Here is an 11888-nt window from a genome sequence, read left to right as displayed (position 1 = left end):
TTGTTCCTGATCTCAAAGGAAAGGCTTTAAGCTTTTCTCTGTTGAAGATATATTGGCTGTGGGCTTATCATAGATGGCTTTTATCTTCCTTTGATTTTCAATCATAGTTTAGGAACTCTGGGAGTTACAGAACTTGTGACAAAGAAGAAAGTATATTTACAAAAAAGTTGAGATGCCTGCCACTGCTAACCTCTTTAACCTCAAATACTATTCTAAAGACAGGAAATGAAATTAGAAAGTTTTTCAGTTCCAGTTGGCCCACATGTTTGAGGTAATATGATCCGTCTGAACCTCAACTTCTTCATCTATAGGTTGAGGATACATTTTGTGATGATGAAATATAGCAAGAAAGGGAATGTACTTTGTGGCCATCCAAGTTCTACTCAAAATCTTCATTCATCACAGAAATTAGTGTCTCCTGATACTTTAGGAAGTGGGCTAAGGGACAGCCCTAACGGAAGTAAGAGGACAGAATAAAAGATGAGGAAGTGAATTTTGTCCAACTTTTGCCTCTGATTTGTGTTTTATGATAACTACTTTCACTTCCTTAGTGAAAGTAAAAATCAAGTGAAGTTAAAAATCAAGACTTTCTCTGTGTCAAATCCACAGATTCTGCTTTCCTTATGGTATAAAATGTAGTCCAAAGAATCACTGAAAGTTTTCATTTAACCAGAGCAGATAATTGGTCAAAGGGGAGGAGCGGGAAGGGATGCTATTAATACTCTGGTAGATAGGATTCTAAAATTATATTAACTTTTCTCTAATGCTTCACCAAAGTGACAGTTTTATACATATCTCATCTCTGTGTAAAAGAACTTGAAGTTATCTGAAATGCAAATCTGAAAATATCTTCTATAAAGAGAAGATTTTGAAGGGGTATTTTTGTTTTTCTTTGTGCTCAGGAATTGGGTAGAACAGCAGCCTTTTTCACAGGACCTGAGGTCATAAGGGCTGGAGTCCCACCCACAGTCCCCTGCAGGATTCATCTTCAGTGAAATCTCTTCCTTTCCTTTCTTTAGGGGATAGATATTTCCAGCACATTGAGCCCAAGAAGTTCAGATATTGATATCACATGGGACTTCAAGTTTAGAGATCCAGTGTGTAACAATACTACAATGCAAAGAGAGATTTCCTTCCAATGCACTTTCTCGAAAATTGTAACAGGTGACCTCAGCTAAGACTGCAGCTTTGTGTTTTGCTCCTTGATTTGAATAATTCTTTACCAAAATGTTTGACTGGTATGAAACTCTAGCTGAATTAAAACAAAAGTTCTGCTTTCCTAGGGATTTCTTATGTGGGGGCTCAATGATGGATTTAGAGGTGAGCGTATTTTTTCTCCTTCATGTTCATTCTTCGGGCACCATTGATTCAGCATAGCTCACCCTACACTCACTATTCCTCTTGGGTTCAATTGGTGGAGGGGTCTGGTCCAAGGTTGCCCATGTTTAAAAATGGAGGTGCCCCCAAAGGGTCAGAGTTTGGGGTAGGAATGGATTTAGTTCTTGCTCCAGGGGAAGGGTAAGAAACTGGACACCGTCTGGGTTAGTTCCAGCAGGAGCAGTCAGATTGTTATGCCCTAAAGCTGGCAGGCTTCCCCTGGCATAAAATGAATATAGTTGCGTTCAGCCAATTCCTAGCTGACAGCCTCTTATATTTCCAGATATTCCAGAATATAGATTTTATGGACAAGTACAATGAAAAATAAAGGAAGTATGGGATGGAAAGAAGACAAAATAACAGCATAAGCCTGTAGAGTAAGATCTTTAAATGGGGTAATTTCAAATGTATCGGAATGCTCACACCAAAGTTGTTAATTTTCTCATGTGTTCAATGAAAATCAGGTCCTGGATCAGCACTGGACTCATGCACCTGCTTAAGAACCACTGTCCTCAGTCCACTCATGTATCTGTAACTGTTCTTGTTTTTATTAAACTTTTTGACTTTTGCACATTGTTGTTTATTTCTGTTCATTTTCTCCCCTCAGACATAGTCTCTATAAATCTCCCGCCACCAAATCACCTGTGAACTGTCACCACCATCCCTTGGATTCCTCCCTTCCCTGCTTTGAGTCCCTGCTGGATGCCTGGTCTGTGGTTTGCCTGCAAGTTTCATCTTTTTCTTTATTCTTTGTTTGGTTCCCCTGCATTCCTCTTATAAATAAAACCATTATATAGCTTTCTTTTTCCTTCAGACTTACTTCACTGAACATCATCCTTTTTGGCTCTATGTATGTTACTGGGGTTGGAATGAGCTCATCTTTTTGATTGCTGAATAACATTCCATGGTGTATATGGACCACATCTTCTTGATCCATTCATTTAATTTTGGGTATTTAGGATATTTCTGTAACTTTTCACTCAGCACACCCACTTGAAATTATTAAGTGCATCTATAATTAGGAATACAAGTGTGACTAAAAGCTCTTTGTAGTAAATATAGTTGTGTAACCAGTTACTCAAGACCCTTCACTGATAATGGCTTACTGGAGTTAAGCATATTTTAAAATAAAAGATGCTTTTTGTCCAGTCATTCAAGACCATTTTATTTGGGGCTTCCCTGAAGGCTTAGGAGTTAAGACTTAGTGCTATCACCTCTGAGGCCTGAGTTCCATCCCCCAACAGGGAGCTGATTCACACAGGGTGGCAGCAGACCTCACCTATGTCAACCGCTACTCACCTCAGCAGTGGATTTCAGTCAATCTGCTGTTCTGCTCCCTACTCTGTCTTTACTGAATCTTCTCACCCTTACACCTCTGGCCTAGACCCCAGTTCTTCTACACACACACACACACACACACACACACACACAAAGAAAACATTTTGCTTGACTATTATTTCTATCACAATTGTAAATGTGCAGTAAAAGTAAAAGTGCAGTATTTATGCATCAAGACTGTTTTGGCTTTTGAGCTGATCTAAAGTTTTGCTTACTAAAAAGCAAGAAAGAGGAAGATGGAGAGGAGTATGTACCTCTATGTGAGCCCATTCTTTGGCTTATGTGTAGCTAAGATGCCATTTCTCTGAGTTCAGAGAAATAAATTACAGTCTTAGCAGCAGGCTCCTTGAAAGCCAAAACTGCATCTCTTTTGTTAGGACTGGAAATATGTACATTAACTGCCCAATTAAGGAAGGGTTTACTGAAGGTGAGGAAGCTCTCACAGTTCTCACTCTTATTGCTCAACAAGCCTGTTCAACAGGCAAAATGGGAGGAAGGGGGTGGGGGATGGGGGTAAAAGCTGATTCTCTCCAAGTATTGTTGGGCAGCTGCCAAAGACAACTAAGAAATGGAATATAAAATAAAATAAAACTGCTGAAGCATCTGATGTCATGAAGCAGGAGATGGATAGGCTGGAACTTGCATTTTTCATTATAGCAAATTAATTATCATACACATAATTTCTAGTTTTGGATAAGGGGCCATTTACACAGCGTCTAGTACTTTCCGTATTATCTCACCCTGGAATCTGCTAATTAATAGCGGTAGTATATGATTACTGAAAAAGATGGAATCTGGCACTGATCTCAGACCTGGAAGGAACCAGCTGTCCCAAGCACATGTGATTTTTCATGCTGCTCGGGGATGGGAGTTCTTTAGCTTCCGCTGGCACAGGTTTTTGCTGGAGAGCTTTGGCCCTGCTGGTCCTGTTTTTGTGGCTCAGCAGCCCACAGATCTGATGTTACAGCAGAAGGCTTGTTGCTCTCTCCCCTCCCCTGGGAGGAGGTGGGGGTGCTACTGAGGGTGCCCTCTCTTGTTGACCCTCTACCCCACTTTGCCTCTGGCTGGCATCAGGCTCTGCCAGTTAACCTGGTGAAAAGAGCTCTTTTGAAAGCATGTAATGCACTTGGCTTCTACACAATGGTCTAGTCACAAACTCTGTGACAACTCTACCTTGAGTAGCCCCTTTGGGAATTCCAAAGAGGTAGGGTTGCACTTGGACTCTGAACTACAACATTCTCTTGGTTCTTAGGCTGGTCTCAAACCTGGTGTAAACAGTGATTTTGTTCTTGATGCTTAAGAGTTTTCTCACCATTTGCTGCCTCCAGCTGAAGCAGACACGGGCACAGGCATACAAGTAACATTGGCATCAAGACAACAGGTGACTTCGAGTGCAGGCTCACTGTGTAGTAGATACCATGTTTGGGGATCTACAATATGCTGGTCTGTGTATTCCACACAGCCACTCCATGAGATGGCTGCCATTATTCCCAAACTTAGGGTGGGGAAACTGAGATTGGGAAAGATTAAGGAAACCCATCCAGTGTCACTTAATTCACACATACCAGAGGCACAACTCTAGATAAAGTCAGACAGACCCCAAATTCACTTCTCTATCTCCTTATATTTTCTCTAGCAAGCCATTTGCTCTTAGGTCATGCACATGCCAGAGTGTAGCTTTCCTCCCAACTACTGTGAGATTCATTTTAGAAGTGACCTAGGATGTCTCTACAATGCTTAGGTCACCACACTTTCCAAAAGACAGTCCTTTCTTAGATACATTGCCAAAGAAGACATATAGGTGGCCTGCAAGCACATGAAAAGATGTTCATCATCTCTTCTTATTAGGGAAATGCAAATCCAAACAATAATGAGATATATCACACTCCTGTGAGAATGGCCATTATTTCATCCAAAGACAAGAATCAGCAAGCACTGGACATGCTATTGAGAGCACTGAGCACTGAGAGATGGAAGCCCTTGTGCACGGTTGATAGGAGTGTAAATGGTACAGCCATAATGGGATATAAGACAGAGCTTTTCAAAAAAAATTAAAAACAGAAATTCCATACAATATATCTCGATTCACTCAAAAAATACAAGAACACACACTTGAAGAAATATACACATCCCCATGTTGATCAAGGGTTATTTGTAATAAACAAGGGCTGGAAACAACCTAGTGTCCATGAAAAGATGAATGGCTGAAGATGAGGTTTATGTACACAATGGAAGACTATTCAGCAATCAAAAAAGTAAACTACATAGCTGGATTTAGAGGATATTATCTTTGTTGGACCATGTCAAAAGGAGAAACACTAACATCAAATCATTTCACTCACATGCAAAACAAAGAAGGGGCAAAATAAACCAAAATAGTGTTTGAATTAAAAGACCAAATGTGCGGTTACTGGAAGGGAGGGTAATCAAATAAAAGGGGCCGCTGTATGGTGAAAAATAGAATTGGACTTTTAGTTGAGAATGTCGTGTAGTTTATACACTTCTTGATTTATATTAATACACACGTGAAACTTACATGTTATCATGCAATGTTACTTCACTTACAAATATATTTTAAAAAGAGAAGCTTTTGTCAAGACCTCACCTGGGAGGAGTAGCCAGACACACAGTTCTATTTGAAACTGTTCAGCACCCAAAGCAAAGTTTTGCACCTATTCCAGCTATTTAGGGCTATGCTTGGCTGTCTCCTTGGACAGATGGAAGACATGTTCCCCATCTTAGTCTAATTTTATTTGCAGGTCTCTTGCAAGGCTTGGCCTGGGATGAGGGCTCTGAGGCACAGCGGTGAAGCTCCTTGTGAGGACAGCTGCCTTTGGCGAAGCTTCCTCACCAGTGGCCCTCTAAGACAGGACCTCCTTACCAGAGTTCTCTCTGTGGTAAATAATGTTAGAGATTCTAACCTAGATTTAATAAATTTACAAAGTACTTAACTCCCCTTGCCCCCAGTTTGGGAAAATGGAAAAGTCATCATTTTACGGTATTATTTTAAGAAGACAAAACCAAAAATATTACAGAACAAACAGGACAAACATTCCAGCATTGCCCTTCCAGGTTGATGAGAAAGAAAGTCCTTCTTAAAATCAACTGGGTTCTGAGGAGACAGAATATGTGGACATTTTCCTGTTCTCTGAAGCAGTTTTGGAATTTTGCTTGATTGTCAGAGGTAACTGGCAAGTGAAGATTAACCTAAGAGCAAATAAAGGATCTAGAATGATACCGGGATCTGTTGCATTCTCAGAAACTTCAGTGATGAGATAGATGAGCTGAGTAAAAGCTTTCTTTGTTTCTTGAATATTTTATTATTATTATTTTATTATTTTTGTGTGGATGAACTGAGATGTAGGCCAGAGTTGTAGGGGGTGAGAGGATTCTCCAGAGACAGAGTGGGAAGCAGAACAGCCGTATTCATTGAAACCCACTGCTGAGGGGAGCAGTGGGCAAGACAGACAAGGTCTGCTGCACCATGTGGGTCAACTCCCTGGCTGGGAATTGAACTCTGGCCTTCGCCTTAACCCCTGGGCCACCAGGGAGGCCCCAGAATTTACATGTTTAAAAAAAGATTTATTTATTTATTCATACAGAATTGGGGTACAAGCCAGATGTGCAGGGGTGGTGAGAGGATTCACCTGAGACAGTGGAAAACAGAACAGGCAGATTGACAAAGTACAGTGCTGAGGGGAGCAGCAGGTGGATCAGGAGAAGTCTGCTGCACCATGTATGTGGTCACCTCCAGGGCAAGGGATTGAACTCGCACTAAGGGGTTGCGGCCAGCTTGCAGTGCTGTTCCTAACCTTTTGCACCACCAGGGAGGGCCAGAATTTGCATTTTTAATAGATACACAGTTATTCTGCTTCAGGTCATCAACAGGTCTTACTTGAAAGACACTGGAGTCCTTTAAGAAGAGATTGATGTCTGCTGATATAAAATTTCCTCACCACTGGGTAGGCAAGCCTGAACACCTTTGGTCTGGTGCTTGCATATTTTCCTTCCCTTGGATTAAATAAAGTACATCTGGAAAAGTTGGGGAAAACAACATTCTCACACAAACATGCACAATTTCTGGACTCACTAACATCATCTACAGATAATTTCAAGATGCCTCTTTCTCATCAACAAATGCGTTTTTTAGCCATGTCAATGGACAATCCCTTGACCTCACTTATTTTCTATCCAGGCCACGAACAATTCTCTAAACCCAGCCAGCACTGACCAGGGACCTCTCAGTTGAACTTAACACTTACAGGCTGAGTCTTGGTCTTTCTCCCTTTCCTTATACCTGATTCAGCCTTCACTACAGTATCTTCTGGGTTTTGTGAGGTCAGTTACTTCTATAAGCTCTGAACTGGCTCAGTTCCTGACCCCACTTGTCTGAGAAAAGCAGGATGTAAACAGATTTAGATTTATACCCTAAGCCAAAACAGGATTTAATATCCAGTGAGAGGCATGAGTTATGAAAGTGCTAACAAAGGGAGAGTCTCTAAGTGGACACAGGATAAGAGGACACAGTAGAAGTGGTAGCCTCTAATCACAGTTTTCAGTGTCCAAATTCTGCCCACTTAAATGTGGTAAATATCTATAAAAACCTTTTTTTGCTTCATAGCTAAAAACTAAACATTTTGTTAACTTTTTTGGCAAAGAAAAATCATGTAAAACACATGAAGGAAAGCAGAAATAGCTTTCCAAATGTACTGTAATATAATATTTTGGATCTAAAATAATGGTAAATTTGAAAAGAAAAAGACAATACTGGGAATGAGGTGCTTTTTCTACATGATGATAAGAGAAGGAATCTAGACTATTCTAATGAAACAATGAGAAAGGAATATAGAAAAATGTACAGTTTATAATAGCGATAAAACTCAGGAATAAATTCTCACGAATAAATATTAAAAGGAAGGTATAGAATTTATAGGAAGCCGACTGCAAAATCTTTCTAAAAGATAAAATAAGATTTGCCTAAACAGAGATAATTTTGTTTTAGATAAGAGGAAGACCCAGTGTAAGAAAAATATCTATTTTTTTAAGTAAATAAGTTCAATATACTGCCACTCTAACCTGAATTATAATAGGCTTTCTAATCCCTGGGAAAATTATATCAAGATAAAAGATTACATGTCTAAAATTTACAATAATATTTTAAATGAATGATAGAGGAGATTGCCTTACCAACTATTAAAACATAATCTAAATAACCATGACTATGTTGATGAAATCATATAATTTGATATACTATGCTGTATAATTGATAACTATTGTAACACTCAATGACACTATTATATAATTAAACTTGGCAGTTAAATATTTGTATAATTAAAAATCACATAATTTTAAAATTTTCAGAGAACATAACTTAAATGTTCTCACACACAATACATAACTGTGGGATGATGGATGTGTTGATTAGCTCAATGTGAGGAAAAATCCTTTCACATTGTACACGTATCAAATCATCATGATGTACAACTTTAAGCATCTTCCATTTTATTTGTTAATTCTTTTTTTTAAAGATTTATTTATTTATGCTTACAGAACTGGGGTATAGGCCAGAGGTGGGGTGGGTGAGAGGATTCACCAGAGACAGAGTGGGGAGCAGAACAGGCAGATCGAGGAAGTACACTGCTGAGGGGAGCAGCAATTGAGACAGGAGAGGTCTGCCACGCCAGGTGGGTCACCGCTGGACCTGGGCATCAAACTCAAACTGAGGTGGCTGTGGCTAGTGTGCAGTGCTGCATTTTTTTTAAAAAAAGATTTATTTATTAATGGATACAGAACTGGGTACAGGCCAGAGGTGCAGGGATGGTGAGAGGATTCACCACATACAGAGAGGGGAGCAGAACAGGCAGATCGATGAAGTATACTGCTGAGGGGAGCAGCAGGCAGGTCAGGAGAGGTCTGCCACGCCATGTGGTCACCTCCGAGGCAGGCGGGAATTGAACTCATGTGGAAGTGGTTTAAACTTCTTAGTGCTGTGCTTTAACCCGCTGCACCACCAGGGAGGGCCTATTTGTTAATTCTTAGGAGATCCTGTATTTGTTCCTTGACCGCATAGCTGTGTAGTCCCCCAAATCTTGACATCTTGGTCTTTGGCAAAAGGCAAATTTGGATGGAGGGTGTTTAGAAGCTAGAAGCCCTTGCCAGTTCTGAAGTTAATTCTGTATCAGTATAGAACCACAGTTCTACAGAATGACTCTCAGTGGACCATTTGAGGCCCTGGGACCCTACTTCAGAAAAGCTACCAAAAAAGAGACAGATCTTGCACACTACCCATCGATTTGAGACATCTAGCAGAAAAGGAAGCAGAGTCATAACAGGGGAAGGAAGCACACACGGACTGTGTGATGGTCACAGGTGCTGTGCTACTGGGAGAACTATGGGGACTACACCTGAGGGGGAGAAATCCAATATACTCTAAAAATTAACAACAATGTGAGAGTAATAGTATCATGTAAAATAATAGTACTTTTAAAATGAAATAAAATATTTTTAAAAAGGGAAAAACATTTTCTAAATGGAAGAAAATATTTGTACATCATACATCTGACAAGTGATTAATTGCTAAAGTCTATAAGAATTCATGTAAAGCAACAACAAAAATAAAAAATTGGGCAGAAGTGCTAAATAGACACCTCAATAAAGAAGACAGATGGTCAACAGATAGTAACATGTCTGAGCTTGCAGAGTCAATAAATTTGAATCCAGACAGCTTGAGTTTAAAATTTGTGTGTTTGAGACATTCTGTGGGGGTGGAGTGGGGAATGGGATCAAAAATGGGGGGAGGAAGGGAGGAAAATGCACGAGACTATGGTGGTGGCACAGGGGTGATTTGGTGATGGGAAACACGCGGGGATTACAATCAAGATGTAAAAAAAAAATGTGCAAAATGATGTAAAAATAAACTTTGTAATAAAAAAAATAAAACAAAATTTGTGTGTTTATAAAAACATTAATTCAAAAGGAAACCTGCACTCCTGTGTTTATTGCAGCACTAGTTGCATTAGTTAAGCTATGGAAAAAAACTAAATACTCCAAAGCCAATGAGTGGATGAAGCCCATATGGTCAATATACTCAATGGAATACTACTTGGCAATCAAAAAGATAAATTCAGGCCATTTGCAGCAACATGGATGGAGCTGAAGGGATCATGCTCGGTGAAATAAGTCAGAAGGAAAAAGAAAAATATCCACTTAAGGAGGAATGTAGGGGAGCCAAACAAGACTCGGGAAAAAGACAAAATTTGCAGTCTGACCATAGATCTGAAGTATCCATCAGGGGAGGAGGCTGGAGGGGGCTAGAGGTGGTCAAAACAGGGGAGAGAGGGCACAAGGGACTGTGGTAATGGCTCACTGGTGCTCTGGTGGTGGGAGATTTATGGGGCCGACACCTACCTGAGGGGAGAAATCAAATATTGTACAAAAATAAACAATGATGTAAGAAAATTTAAAAGTTAATAAAAGGATTTTTTAAAATTCTATTCAGCAGGCCTGAAAAAGAAAGAATTTTTGTGTTTTGTAACCACAATGCTGAAAGTTATCTCACTGATGTTTACTGTCAGTCTAATATTCTAAAGACAGAGCCAGCTCCCATTTGTATAGCTCATCTATGTGAGCATAAGGGAGAAGATATTAATTTTGGCTACCTCTGGGTGTGGGATTCTGAGGTTGTTAACATATCTCTTCTCAACACATCTTTGTACTGTATCACTTGTTAGGAGGAGGAGCTTGTAATTTTTAAGCCACTTATCAAGAAAAATATCTTTAAATTAAAAAAAAAATTACAAAGAGGGAGGGCTTCCCTGGTGGCACAGGGGTTAAAGTATCAACGCTATTAAGCTATCTTTAGCTATCAGTGCAGCATGAGTTTGATCATCCGCCAGGGAGCTGACCCACAGGGCACATCAGACCTCTCCTGTCTCACTCACTGCTCCCCTCAGCAGTGGATTTCAGTAAATCTGCATGTTCTGCTCCCCATTCTGTCTCTAGTGAATCCTCTCTCCACCCCCTCAACCCCCAACTCCTGCACCTCTGGCCAACACCCTAGCTCTTGCATAAATAAATAATTATAAAGGGAGAAAAATCTGAGGACATGATGTTGGATGCTGTCATTCAGTGCACTTTAACATGGGAAAACGTCTTCATGTAAATCTTTAATCTACTCTTTCCTCTTTTAACAACTGTTTCTTGAATACCTACTATATTCTAGCTACTGGGCATACAGCCAAGAACAAAATAGACACATACTCTGGCCTCATGCAGTTACATTCTAGATTGAGAAAGACCATAAACAAGCAAACCAAAAAATTTCAGATGACTATAAGGGTTCTAGCTCTAAAACTAAAGCAATAGAGAGGGGGTGAAGGATAAATATTATGAATAGGTGGGCTGCTTTTTTTTTTTTTTAATAGAATGATCGTAGGTCTCAGTATAAGGTGACATTTGAGAAGAGACCTGAAGGCAGTGAGGAGCATGTCATATTGGATAATGATAGGGAGATTGTGAAAGCAAGTGCAAAGGCCCTGAGGTCAGAGCATGTTTGTTTTGTTCAAGGGAAAAGGAGGTCCGTTGGGGTAGGGATGGTAAAGAGGAGATCTTGTGAAGACCATGCAGAGAAGAACTTGAACTTTTGTTCTGTTGCTATGGGAAGCAGTTGGAGGATTTTCAACAGACAATCACATGCTATGACTTACTAGCCTATGAATTAAAAAAAATATCTTCCTGGCCATTTTCAAATGAAGGTGATCTATTATCCCATTCACTCCACATAACACACACAGACTCTGCAGTGAGAGTCCTCTGAGAGCATATTTTGAAAACAGGATGTGGCCTGGGGTGTTTTCAGAGAAGTCTGAGGGGGAACTCTGTGGGATTCCCAAGAACAGTCTGCATGGAAGCTGCTAACAGAATGTGCTGTTCTGTTTGGTTTATTTTGTGATGTTCCTAGTCATAGAAAGAGCAATCGCAAATTGATAAGGTTATTTTATTCCAGGAGTATTGTTTGTTTGACTTTGGCCAAGAAGAAGACGGTCCTTAGGTCTTAGCTAAGAATCTCCCAAACAAAACAAGACAAAACAAAATTTAGCACTTCAATTTGTCAGGAAATCTTGGGTCATCTCAACTATATTTTTCACATCATGAGCTGAGGTATACAGCAAGGT

Source organism: Condylura cristata, unplaced genomic scaffold (assembly GCF_000260355.1).
Source record: "Condylura cristata isolate star-nosed mole 26May11 unplaced genomic scaffold, ConCri1.0 scaffold00004, whole genome shotgun sequence".
In the NCBI taxonomy this organism is placed as follows: Eukaryota; Metazoa; Chordata; class Mammalia; order Eulipotyphla; family Talpidae; genus Condylura; species Condylura cristata.
Note: the sequence above shows the minus strand (reverse complement) of the source record.